We start from the raw sequence: 14,783 nt of genomic DNA, 5'->3' as shown, positions 1-14,783 counted from the left end.
GGGAAAAAATGAAATTACAATTTTGGAACTTTTTTCTCCCTAATAGTTTACATATGTTAGTTTGTCTTTCATCTGAGTTTATAGGGTTTGTACTTCGTAACAATTGAAAGAAAATTTTAAATTTTCTTATGATAAAAGTAGTATACTTCCTATGATAAATAGTAGTATATTAAGTTAGAAAGATCTTCTAAAGCTTCATATGTTATTTTCTTATGATAAATAATATTATATTATATATATATATATATATATATATATATATATATATATATATATATATATATATATATATATATATCTGTGTGTGTGTTTTCTCTAATTGTTTTAGGATTCCCGTTATGTCTGTAAATTCATCCTAGAATATTTTTAATAAGATTTTGATACAACATTCTTGTTTCTCTTAAATTAACTTGCAGTTGGAATTAAGGACATAGGATACAAATTAAAGGCTCTGAATAGCCTCACGAGGTTCTGCAAAGTATAAAATGGCAAACCGATTGTTAAGAGATCATGAGGCGGATGAGTAGGAATGCTCTGACTTCCCTATCACTTGTGAGTCATGCCTTGGTGACAATCCATATGTCCGAATGGTATTAACTATAGTCTCTTTAATACTCTCCCTCTCTCTCGCCAGCCCCTGTTTAGGGAATTGGAATCGCATTTTTTTGTGGGAACTGTAAACCAAGTTTTCATTAACTGAACATGATCTTTGTATGGGTTCAACCTTTTGTTTTTGGTTTTGCTTTTAGTCATATATCTATATAATGTTAACAATCATGCTAGTGTATGTGTTCTGCGCAGAGTTGTAAATACGAAAATTTTCTCTAGTGTGGTTGACTCTCTTTTGTTGAAGTGAAAATGTAGAATAGCAAATCATTTTTTTCAAGGGGTTATCAAATTTGGATTGAAGTGGGCAGGTTGTTTGACTGTACTCTTCTCTTGACTCTTGCAATTTTAAACTAATGAGAACTAGTAGACTTGTTATTTTGTTTGTTTCTACCCCCTTTTTTGCTTCCAGTTCTATGACTTCTATGACCATGGTTAAAAATGAAATAAGATTCTCCCAAATGAATTTTCTGTGTATTAAACAACAAGATGATTTACACCGGCATTTAGGTTGTAATAGTAATACTAATTGGACACATTTGAAAATTCCGTGACCTTTTACATTGGTTGAGAATTGAGATAACTCAAATCAGCATCTGCATAAGCAGCAATAAAGTATTGTGATATATTAAGTCGGTTAGACTATGGTTCTGAACCTATAGATTCATTGTGGAGTTTGAATTTAAGTTCTTTTTGTTTCTTTAATAATATAAATTTCTGTGTTTCTCTCTTATGGGTTTCTTTACACACTGGTTACAGACTAAAGCAGATTATGATAAGGAGTGCAAGATTTGTACGCGACCATTTACAGTCTTTAGGTGGAGGCCTGATTGTGATGCAAGGTATAAGAAAACTGAGGTTCGTCAGACTTGCAGTAAGTTGAAAAATGTTTGTCAAGTTTGCCTTTTAGATCTTGAATACAGATTGCCAGTTCAAGCTCGGGATACTGCTCTTAGTATAAACTCCAATGATGCCATTCCAAAGAGTGATGTGAACAGAGAGTATTTTGCTGGGGAGCATGACCGTACGGTATGTATTTTCATGCTTTACAGCTATCTTTTAGCATCTTGTTATGAAGAGAGTGAACCTCTTAAAAATGTCATCTTATATAAAAAAATTTCAAGCAAGTTCCTGGTAAACTGTTTACTTTATAGAATGCTATTGTTTTTTTTTGGTTGCCCTCCTGGTTTTCCAGGGCTTTGCCCTGACTAATCCAGTCCAACCTGTGTCGCACACCTGGGTTTGGTGGGTGAGTCTCCCAGCGGGGATTTTCTGCATTCACAAGAATACTATTGTTTTGGTTGTCATTGCAGTAGCTGAAGCATTTCAAATTGCCTTTGGAAATTTACTGTAAAGATACTTTGCATTTCTATCATGCATTAGTAGAGATTTGCACACTGTGAAAGCTAAACCCTTTTGCTATCTCATGTACATGCAAAACACATTAGTGCATCTTACATTTTCTTCAGTTGATCTATAGATACACCATCTCTCCTTGTTTTCCTCTTACTACCAAGCATTTATTTCATGCTGAGTGTTTAGTTTTGCATATTCACTGCTTTGCATTTGGGTTTGTTGGTTTTTCAGTTGTCACTAATTATTATCGCTCTATTGAGAATAAATTTGTTATGGTGTTTAAAATCTTATATTAAACCTTTTCCTTCAGATTTTGTTGATTTGTAGTTGTTGTCTGTAGGCATATAATTTTGAAAGAAATTGTAAGATACAGTAATGGACACTGGAATTGTTTTTATAAACACTGTTCCATAGTTGGTAAATTTGCGACGTCTCCTCTTTTCTCTTTATTCATGGATGCTTAAAGTTCTATGGATGTGAAAATGAGATGAAGTTGATGGTTATAATTGTAAGAATTATAGAAATGAGCTGTCAAGAGATTCTGTAATTATTTTCTGTTTTTCAAATCCCTTATTTCAAGGGATTACATCTCCTAGGATTAGTATCTTTCCTAAATTAGAGTTTCCTAGTTTAGAGGCATAATTTGTATATAAATATGTAATATGTTTCTATTGAAAGTATGCAAGAATAAAATAACAGACTTGACTGTTTCCTACAGTCTGTTTTCTACTATACAATCTGTTTTCTTTCTATACTCTGATTTCTACATGGTATCAGGTTAGAGCGATCAATCCGATTTCCGCTTCTCTTTAAATCAATTCCTGTTCAACTCTATTTTTTTTCATGGCTAATCGGGATCCCTCAGCATCCGAAATCACTTCCCAGACTAGCCCATCTCAATATGTTTTATCAGATTTCAGATTTTAAGTGCACCAGAGGCAAAATCGCCTCTGGTGTGAACATTGTAAGAAACCAAGCCATATGATAGACCAATGTTGGAAGCTGCACGGAAAACTAGCCGACTGGCAGCCCACATAGTCCAGGTTTCAAAAGGAGGCCCATATTCCCTCTCAAGATGATTTCTCAAACAGTTTTAGCAAGAAACAGATAGAGGAGCTGCAGCAAATTTTGAGCAATATGATAGCCAAGCCTACCAATGTGACTTATTGATGGAAATAATCCATATGCTTTCTCGGTACAATGGATAATAGACTCAGGTGCATTAGATCATATGATAGGAAATATTGATCTCTTGGAGGAATATAATGAAAGCAGCTTACCAGCTTCTATCAAAATAGCAGATGGCTCTCTCACTACAGTCAAAGGGAGTGGTTCTGTTACATTAAACAAAAATCTAATACTTCATAATGTTCTCTATGTTCCCAGACTTGCATGCAATCTGCTGTCAGTCAGCAAATTAATTAAAGATTCTGCTTGTAATGTTGTGTTTGGTACTGGTGGTTGCATTTTTCAGGCACAGGACTCGAAGAGGGTGATTGGCAGTGCTAGGCTGGGCAAAGGATTGTACACCTTTGGAGGTAAAACATCTCATAATCATGCCTTATCCAGTGCTCTTAGGAAACCAATTTTATCTTCTGATCTCAATACTGATAAAATTATGTTATGGCACTCTAGATTAGGTTATCCTAATTTTTTCTCTCTTTCCAAAATGTTACCGAACTTATTTATAAATAAAGATCCATCATTGTTTACCTGTAAAATTTGTCAAATAGCCAAACACACCAGAAAACCATATATTGCAACCAAATTCGAACCAACAACACCTTTTTCCATCATCCATAGTGACATTTGGGGCTCTTCTACCGTCAAAAGTATTTATGGGTATAAGTGGTTTGTGTCTTTTATAGATGATTACTCTAGGACAACATAGGCATTCTTAATGAGAGAAAAGTCTGAGGTTGAGTCTCTTTTTAAAAGTTTTTATCAAAAAGTTGAAACCCAATTTGACACAAAAATAAAAATTCTAAGGAGTGACAATGAGAGTGAGTATTTGAATAAAACTCTTGGGTATTTCTTTAAGGAAAAAGGCATTGTTCACCTTACGTCTTGTGTCAACACGCCTCAACAAAACGGGGTAGCAGAAAGAAAAAATAGACATCTTCTAGAGGTTACTAGGTCTCTTCTGTTTGCTGCTAATGCTCCTAAGTATCTTTGGGGGGAAGCTCTTCTTACAGCCACGTACCTCATCAATAGAATGCCAAGTAAGACTTTAGATTTCAAAATTCCTACTAAGGTTCTGTTTCAACTTTTTCCCCCATTTTAAACATTTAAACTCAAGTCTTTCTCCTCAGGTGTTTGGGTGTACAACCTTTGTTCATATCCACAACAGAGGGAAATTAGATCCTAGGTCCATAAAGTGTGTGTTCTTGGGCTATTCTTCGAGTCAGAAGGGTTACAAGTGTTACTCACCTTTCACAAAAAAAAACGTCTTTTTTGATGTTACATTTTTTTGAAAACCAACCTTATTTTTCGAGAACATAAATTCAAGGGGAGAGTTACAAGGAATTTCAGTTTGTTCAAACCAATATTTCTTTACAGCCTATCATTTATTTACCTATTACTGTCTCTCCAAAGCCGGCTAGCACAGTTCCAGTTCCTAGTGAGGGTGATGGGAATAACCTAAATAACTCTGATGAATTACCTTTCTTCTTACCTCATAACTCTAGTCCGTGCAAAACCCCTTCCATTACTATAAAAAATGCACCTAACAATGACCCTGAAACTATAACTCCCCATCCGAAACAACTCAGTGTTTACTCAAGAAGAAGGGAAGATGTTGCTGAAGAAATCAGTCAGCCTAGCATTCTCCAAGAACCAGATTCGGATCCTGTTGCATCTGAAACAGAACATAATGATGGTTACCAAGAGGCTACTACTGTTGATCTTGATGACTTTCCTATTGCTATTAGGAAGGGTAAGAAAATGCACTGCTCATCCCATAAATAAGTATGTTGCATATGGGAAATTACAACCTAATTTTAGGGCCTTCACTGTCGGCATTAACAGTGTGAAAATCCCAAGAAATGTGACAGAAGCATTTCAATCTCCTGAGTAGAAAAAGGCTGTGGAAGAGGAGATAAAAGCGTTGCAAAAGAATAAGACATGGAGTTTGACAGATTTGCCAGAAGGGAAGAGAGCATTTGGATGTAGGTGGATATTCATAGTCAAATATCATTCGGATAGGAGTGTGGAAAGATACAAGGCAAGACTGGTTGCTAAAGTTTTTTCTCAGTCCTATGGCATCGACTACCAGGAGACTTTTGCACCGGTTGCAAAATTGAATACCATCAGAATATTGTTATCAGTAGCTGTTAACATGAACTAGAAATTGCATCAGCTGGACATAAAGAATGCTTTTCTGAATGGGAACCTTGAAGAAGAAGTATACATGGAGGTCCTCCCCGGATTAGAAGGAAAGGTTACTAAGAAAACTGTGTGCAAGCTCAATAAATCCTTATATGGCTTAAAACAGTCTCCCAGGGCTTGGTTTGATCGATTTGCTAAGGCTATGAAACAAAATGATTTCAAACAAAGCCAAGCGGATCACACATTATTCAGAAAAATTACACCGAGTGGTAAGATAACCCTCCTAATTGTCTATGTAGATGATATGATTATAACTGGCAGTGATATAGAAAAAATAGAAAAGCTAAAGATGAATCTTGCAAAAGAGTTTGAAACCAAGGATTTAGGGAGTATGAGGTATTTCCTAGGTATTGAAGTTGCAAGGTCCGAAGAAGGGTTGGTCATAAACCATCGTAAGTATGTTTTGGATCTTCTTGCAGAAACAGGGATGATCGACTGCAAACCAGTTGAAACTCCAATGGAGCCAGGCTTGAAATTTTGCAAGGACCGGACTGGAAATCCAGTAAACAAGGAAACCTACCAAAGGTTAGTTGGGAAGTTGATCTACCTTTCACTGACCAGACTTGATATTGCATACTCAGTGAGCATTGTCAGCCAATATATGAGTGATCCTCGAGATTGGAAGCTGTTAATAGAATTCTAAGGTTCTTGAAGTTTACCCCAGGAGCTGGACTAATATTTAGAAAAAATCAAGACAGAACAGTGAAGGTTTATACGGATGTAAGCTGGGGAGGTGAATTAACTGATAGAAGGTCAGTTACTGGCTACTGTGCCTACGTTTGGGGTAATTTGGTGACTTTGAGAAGTAAGAAACAAGCCGTTGTCTCTCGAAGTAGTGCTGAGTCAGAGTTTAGAGCAATGTCTCTCAGAATATGTGAAGGAATGTGGATTAAAAGACTGCTCACAGAACTGGACTTAGATGACAAGAAGAATTTTGAGATTTTTAGTGACAGTCAATCAACTATGAGTATAGCAAAAAACCCAGTGCAGCATGATAGAACGAAACACATTGAGATAGACAGACATTTTATTTACGAGAAGGTCAACAATGGAGTTGCACAACTACAGTACATTTCGACGAAGAAACAGCTTGCAGATATCTTCACCAAAGCCCTTCCACGAGTGACTTTTGATGAGCTGTCATTCAAACTGGGTATATACAACATATATACACCAGTTTGAGGGTGTGTGTAGGAATTATAAAAATGAGCTGTCAAGAGATTCTGTAATTATTTTCTATTTTTTAAATCCCTTATTTCAAGGGATTACATCTCCTAGGATTAGTATCTTTCCTAACTTAGAGTTTCCTAACTTAGAGTTTCCTAGTTTAGAGGCATAATTTGTATATAAATATGTAATATGTTTCTATTGAAAGTATGCAAGAATAAAATAACAGACTTGACTGTTTCCTACAGTCTGTTTTCTATTATACAGTCTGTTTTCTTTCTATAGTCTGATTTCTACAATAATCATGCTTAATTTATTTGTTTTAGATGACTGTGATGTCCTATTTCCTTTTTGTGTTTTTCTCTTATGCCTAGTTAAGCAAAATTGTGGAATGCAGGCAAGAGTTGGTTTAGATTATAAATCCTCATACTGGAAGGTAACGGCCAAATGACACTATTCTGAAGCTTCAGAGAACAACACCATACCACAAAAGAAACCGAGCACATATTTGCAGCTTTTATGTGCGGGGTGAATGTACTAGAGGTGTTGAGTGTCACGGACATAACGTCTCGACCCTATTGTTACGACGAGCGGCACTTGAATGGGACAACTCCCGGACAAGTTAGCCTTTCCCAACATCGATCCGAGCATCATATCAACTCGTCATAAAGCCCAGCCACATTGACTAAGAATGATCCTTCAGTTCATTAGTCTATCCATCAGTAACTTGTCCAAATAGACAAGCCACATATTAGTCCCCAAGCCATAACATAATCCTAAAGCCACAATTACTTTGGGAAGGGAGATCCCGCGGGACTTAGCGGATGCTAGGTTGCAACCCCACTTCTCAACCAAAAGCATGATATGGGGCCCATTGGCCCTAAACCGTCTCTAGGTGTCATCCTAGAGAGATCGTACAATCCGCTTGGTTCCAATGCCCGCACACCTAGGCTCCACATGAACCTAGGAGAAGGTCGCTTACACCATGGTAGCTCCACATGCTAGCTCAAGGTGAGGGGATGATGGAGACCCAACACCAAATCACTTCCTCCTAAAGAGCTAAAGAAATTTACCAGCTATGACACCAGTACACATTGGAATGTCTGAACTGAGGCCATTACCTTGACAGGCCCTCCATCTTCATTCTTCAAGCTTTTCCTTGGCTCGCGGTCGCATCTATACGGCCCGCCATTGGATTACTGCCAGGGTAATCTCATGGAAATGAGATGTCCCTGACGCTGAGTGCCCCTATAGGCATGAGATGCCGGAAGCTGGGGAGTTGTCCCAGCAAAATATAAAAGACCGCTACTACAGGTAAGCTCTTTTATTTATTTATTTATTTATTTCTAATGATAAATAAAGTTAATGGAACTATTTTTCATTGAATGAGCATTGTATGAAAGATAGTTTAGGCATTACCCCTTAAAGAATATCCTTCTTATTTGTTCACAGTGGTGGGATGGATGTCATGAACATAATCTTATTAGTCTTTTTAGCAGCATGTCCATTTCCCGTCTTTTTGTCCTTTTGTGTGAATTTGTTGTGTTAATTGTCAAATGTGTTTGGCCATGGAACGCAATGTCACAGGTCATGAAGGCATGAACTATTCTGTCTTTATGTTTTTTACTTTCTAGTTCCTTATAATTTTAATGTTCCTCTCTAGATATTAATGGTAATGCTGCAATTCATCGACAAACTTAATATGCTTACACAGCAGATGATGCTTTTCTTGCATGACAATTTCTAATATTGTGAATGATTGTCTCTATTGTTGGCCCTAAAAAATATCAGGGTGAATGATTCTGTGGCACTAAAGCTACTTAACAAGGCTGGTGAAATGCCTTCTTTGGAAGCTCCTGAGGATGAGAGCATTAAAACACTTTACGTGGATGGGCTGGATAAAAGGATTACTGAGCAAGATTTAAGAGATAACTTCTATGCCCATGGAGAAATTGAATCAATAAAGATGGTCCTTGACAAGGCATGTGCCTTTGTTACGTACACAACCAGAGAAGGAGCTGAGAAGGCTGCAGAAGAGAGCTAGTTATAAAGGATCTTAGGCTAAAGCTAATGTGGGTTAAGCCGCAGGCACCAAGACCCGATTCAGAAACCTCTGATGGAGCCAGGCAGCAAGCAGCAGTGGCTCATAGTGGAATGTTCCCGGGCAGTAATATCTCAGCAGCAGAACCAATTCCAGCCATCTGGGCCTGGCATGCATGACCAACCCCCACCTATGCAGTATTTTCACATCCCACCTCCTCCTCAAGCTATGCCCCCACCACCACCTGGGCAATAACCTCATCATCGTTATCCACCATATCATTCAGCAATGCCTCCGCCTTGTGGCCCACCTCAACAGTATCAACATTCTGGGCCACCAAGGCCTTAACCACCTGTGAGTACCCCTTCAGCTAGCACACCACCAGCATCTACATCGTCAGGAGGTTCTGCCCCAGCAGCGCCAGGGCCATCTGCTGAATCTGGTTCATCTCATCAGTGAAGGTTTCACCGACCATTGTTTTTGCTACCTTAAAAAAAAAACAAGAAACCTGTTAGCTCTCAACATTTTTTTTTATTTCGACTTCAAAAACTATTTGCTCTAGTTATTTTGTTAGCAATCAATTTACTCTTTTTGTGAATTATTTGTAATATTTTCCTCGACAATTGTTGTGTACGGAACGAATTGATGCAGAATCTTGGACGAAATAAGAATTGAATTGACTTCTAAATCTATGAAATGCCGAAGAAAATAGTTTACTTGAGAAGAAAGGTAAATTAATATTATTCATTTTAGTAAAATATAATTGATGTTAATTTTAACACATGATTGATTAATTCTGGTTCTATAATTTGTCTCAAATATCTTATAGGGGTCAAGAAAGAATTAGTGAGAGTTGAGTAATACATCTTTTCGGGAAATAAGATGCAAATGCAATCATATATGAAAGTTATTAGGACCTACAAATTAGTACTAGCTTTGTTTTAATTTTAGAAAAGATATTTTTATATTCTCAGTTTGTCTAGAAATTTAATTTATATTTTAAGATTTGTGCTATTGGGTATTATTTTAAATTTTCAAATAATAAATTTATTTTATTTTATAAGTATGAATTTATTGAAATGTGATTTTATCTGATGATATTTACTTTTTAAATTTACAAAATAACATCACTCATAATATTATATACATTCAAACTGATAGTAAATGTTGTATTATAAATGAAGATCCCTCTACCTTGTCGCACGAAATATTGAAAACATATCTATTGAAAGGATTAAGAGATTACTAAATAATGGGTACTCATTACCTTAATTTTTTCTGATTTCAACACTTGTATAGATTACATGCAGACTAACAAGATAAAAAAGATATCAAGAAAAGTTCAACTATATTAAAAATCATTCATTCTGATATATGTTGCCTAATATGGGTGTACAAGGCCATGAATACTTCATCGTTTTCACAGAAAATTACTCACAATACCTGTATTTTTTACATGTTTTATACAGGAGCGACACATTATAAGCATTTAAAGTTTATAAGGCTGAAGTAAAAAAAAAACAATACATTAAATAAATAAAGGTTGTGAGAATTGATGAAGGTTATGAATATTACAGTAGATATATGAAAAATGCACAAACACTTGGTCCATTTGAGAAGTTTCTTCAAGATAACGATATAGTTGTCCAATACACTATGTCAAAATTACTTGATCAAAATGATGTTACGAAAAAAGACACTAAATTTTAATGGAAATGATGCGAAGTATGCATAGTAGGTCTAAGCTACCTAAGATTTTATGGGTTGAAGCCCTCAAAACGATTATATATATATATATATATATATATATATATATATATATATATATATATATATATATATATATATATATATATTAAACTGGGTTCCAACTAAGACTGTACCAAATACACCTTTTTGAGTTGTTCAAAAGTTGAAAATTAAGTTTACCACATGTACAGTATAAGAATGCCCATATGAAGTGAGAATTTATAACCTATAAGAAAAAAACTAGATCTGGTAACTATTATTGAGTATTTCATTAGATGTGCTGAAAGGTCCAAATGGTACATATTCTATTATTCATCTTATAGCACTAGAATTGTGGAATCAAGAATACAATATTTCTTGAATATGATTTAATCAATGAGAGTGATATGTCTCAGGAATCAATTCATATAGATCAACATTCTACTTCAAGTGAGAGATTAGTTATCATACATAACATACCCTATGCAAAATCGATTGTTGAGCAACTAATCAATGAAAAATCTATAAGTTATTGAAAATAATTTAGTATATCAAGTTATTCACGAAAATTCAAAAATTATTGAACAACCAATTGAACAACATGATCAACAAGAAAATGTCGCTTCAACAATAAGGATATCTACTAGAGTAAAGAAATCAATAATTTCTAGTGACTGCATTGTGTATTTACAATAGTCTAACTATAATGTGGGAGCTGAAAATGATCTTGAGTAATTTTCATAAGCAATCAGCTACAGTGAATCATAATTATGGTACAATGTTATGAAGGATGAGATGAATTCCATGAAAAACAACTATGTTTGGGATTGTGTACCATTGCTTGATGAGTAAAAGTTATTAGATGCAAATGAGTCTTCAAAAGAAAAAAAAAGACTTAATGGGGCAATTTAAAAAGATATAAACTGTAACATCCCAAACATCGGGTTAGTGACTAAATTGTAAAATTTTAGAATTTAGTGATAAAGTAGATAAATTGAAAAGTTTAGGGACTTATATGGAAAATTTTGTGTAGGAATGAATAACAAATAAGGATGATTGGAAGGGAAAAATGGTCATTTGACCAGTTAATGAAAAAAATTGGTACTGGGTATATTAAATACACGTGGAGAAGGTGGAAAACTAAAACTAAGTATCTAGAAATATCTTCATTATTCTTTCCTCTTTCAGCCGTGAACCCCCAAATTATCAAGGTGAGTTTGATTATTCATTGAATTTAAGTTTGGTTTATGTTATTTAGATGATATTTAAGCTTAAAGAAAGCTTAAGTTTTCTTAAAACCAAGAGATGAAGGAGTTAGGAAGGATTAAAAAATAAGAAGGGTTCAAGTGAACTTGTTTAAAAGGATTAGTAAGTGAAGTTGGAGATTGACTTTGACTTGTTATTAGTTAAATTATGAAGTAGAAAGTATTAGAAATGAAATTAGAACGTGTTGTAAATTTAGTAAGATTCTTGGATTCAAGATATAGAATGAGAATATGAAGATAAGGATGTGTTATATGAATATAAATTGATTTGAGTATGTGTGTAGTTGAGTTTAAGGGTATGGAAGGGGTTAAGAAATGAAAGGTTTAGATTGATATTGGTAAATTTGGAGTTAAAGGAGTACATTTTGGGATATAAGTATCGATACTGATTCATCCAGTACCGATACTTCAAAGGTAAATGAGTGGTATTTGGAGTAGGGTATTGATATTGGTTGAACAATATCGATACCATAAGCCAAAAGTAGATAAGTTATTCAAGGGGTATCGATACCTAAAGGGTAGTATCGGTACTAAGGGTACCGATACCATAAGTCAAGTATCGATACCATTTTGAAATAAGGATTCCAGAACCAGGAAAGGGTATCGATACCAAGGAACAATATCAATACCACAGTGAGGGAAGTATCGGTACCATACCTTGGGTACCGATACTACTAAAAATGGAATTTATATTAAGCATTTCTTTTAACTTGGGTTATTAAGGATCAAATTATAATACTTAGAATTCTGATATGCATATCAAATGTATGATTGTGTAGACATCAAACATAAGCAAGTTCCAGAATGATCGAAGAGTTAGGACCGATCAAGAGAGAGATTAAATCATAGGCGTTGACTGGACTAAGTGCGGCTAAGGTGAGTGCATACCATAGTATAGATATTGTTTTATGGAAATAAGATTTGTTATAAGTCTATTTCCTGTATTTGGTTTCATGATCCCATATTTATGTACATGCATATGATATGATTCTAATGAGTACATGCATAACTTACACATGTTTTAATTTGTTGTGATATATGTTATGTGACACATCCGAACATAAGAGAACAAAATCTAAGCTATATGATATAAGATAAGTGATTATATGTATACATGTGATATATGAGATGTGGTTACATGAGAAATGATAGAAGAGATATGAATATATGAGACTTATAAATGTTCAAGCCCATGTTATATGATATGAGAGCTGTAGGTATAATTGGCATGCCAAGAGTCGAGGGTTCTATGTGGTCCTTCGGGACATATATGAAATCTTTTGGAAAATATATATGGTTCGTTGGAACACATATTTGGTCATTTGAAATATATATGTGGTCCTTAAGGAGAATTATATGTGGTCATTCGGGACATATATGTGGTCATTTGGGATAAATACTGTGTGCCCATAGTGGGAATTTATACGAGCTGTGGTGACAACATATATGTACAACCTCAATGTACTCACAGACCTCAGGTTCTCTGTAGTGTACATGGGCACATAAAAGATATAAGCAGAATTAAATACCTTATAAGATAATACATATCATTTGTGCCATCCATGATTATGTATGTTATGGTCGAGTAGATATATGAAGATTGTAATTATAGGTTGGAATTATAGGATCGCATGTTTCATGAGTTCATTGTTGCATGTTTATATTATGCCTTACTAAGTATGTGACTTAGCGTATGAGTGTTTCACACATTGGTACCAAGAAACAAGAAGATCAGAGTTGAAGTCTAGGAAGACAACATCTCTTTTGAAGATGATCAGATCAGAAGTGATTTAAACATTATGCCATTTTTGTTAAAGTAATTGTGTTGGCATGTAATCAAAGTTTAAATCATATATTCTCTGATCGATTTTGTAATTATTTTGATCGTACTTATGTAAATTATTTCACTATTTGTTAATAAAAGTTTAAATTTTCTACGATTTTGTAAAAGTAAATATTTTAAAAGTTAATGTGGCATCTCAGATTCGTATTTAGGTCGGGTACGGGTTGCAGTGTTACATTTAATGGTATCAGAGCTAAGGTTTAGCTGATTCTAGGCATAAACCGAAGTCCCAAGTGTCTTTAAAAGTATATATGCCAACAAAATAGTGAAAACTTCTAATCTGATAGAGTAACGAGTATGTTATCTTACTAATAGAATTATATGGTAATGTCTTATTGGATGTCTAGACACGAGAGTTCCCAAAGTGAAGTGGGAGATGATAGGCCTGAAGAGAGTAGTAATTCACATGCCATGGCCAAGCAAGGTGAAGAACATAGACCTTCTAGAGTTCCTGTACAAGACCAAGATAGGTTTTTCAGGACGTTGGACGTTATCTTGACGTGTTTCCAACCTCATGTTCCCTCAACTCAAAGAATGAATGTTGCAAAAGAGTTGAAAGGGTTAGGAGCTCCAGAATTTAAGGGTGAAGCCTAAGAAGGTCCTGTTGTTGTGGATCTTTGGCTTAATGATGTGAAGATAATGTTAGATGAACTCCACTGCTCATAGGTGGAAAAGCTAAATGGAGTGGTCTCCTGGCTCTGAGGGAAAGATGGAATATGGTGGACAAATGTTACCTTGTGGATGACATGTGACCAAGTGATATGGTTATTATTTTTGGAGGAATTCAAGCACAAGTATATAGGAGATCAGTTTATCCGACAAATAAAGTAAGAGTTTATGAACATGAAGCAATGAAATCGCACGGTGTATGAATATGAGTGCGAGTTCAACAAGTTAAGTCGCTTTGCTGCCGAACTTATTCTGATAGAGAAGAATGCTTGTGAATAATTTGTGGAGGGTTTGTGTCATCGATTGAAAGAGATGTTGATTGTATTGAATCTATCCTCATTTCAAGAAGTCATTAATCATGCTAAAGCTCTGGAAAGAGCTCAGAATGAAAGGTTTGAAGATAAAAAAGCCCATATATTTAAAAGAACATGTACTTCTTTGAGTTTTACACCATTAAAAAGGGCCAGAGATGCTGGTTTTCGACCCCATGCGAGATCTGAGTCAGTTGTATCCTATGCTAAAGGATCAAATCCGAAGAGAGCCAGATAGACTTAATCTGTAGAATATGGAACTGGGAGATCTAACCAGGGTCAAGCTATACAGTGTCAACATTATGGAAAGAATCATCTCGGGGGTATGTAGAATGATTTCTGGAGCTTGTTTCAGTTGTGGACACCAGACATTTTATCCGGAATTGTCCAATGATGACATGAGAGCCTGT

At 35.2% G+C, this 14,783-nt stretch overlaps 1 pseudogene; it reads left to right on the top strand.

Annotated features, from left to right (window-relative positions):
- Positions 1-416: 416 nt before the first annotated feature.
- Positions 417-9,101, top strand: LOC120122623 (annotated as a pseudogene).
- The last annotated feature ends 5,682 nt before the right edge of the window (positions 9,102-14,783 follow it).

This window comes from Hibiscus syriacus, unplaced genomic scaffold (genome assembly GCF_006381635.1).
Source record: "Hibiscus syriacus cultivar Baekdansim isolate YM2019G1 unplaced genomic scaffold, ASM638163v2 tig00110387_pilon, whole genome shotgun sequence".
NCBI classification, from domain to species: domain Eukaryota; kingdom Viridiplantae; phylum Streptophyta; class Magnoliopsida; order Malvales; family Malvaceae; genus Hibiscus; species Hibiscus syriacus.
Note: the sequence above shows the minus strand (reverse complement) of the source record. Positions and strands in the feature narration are given on the sequence as shown.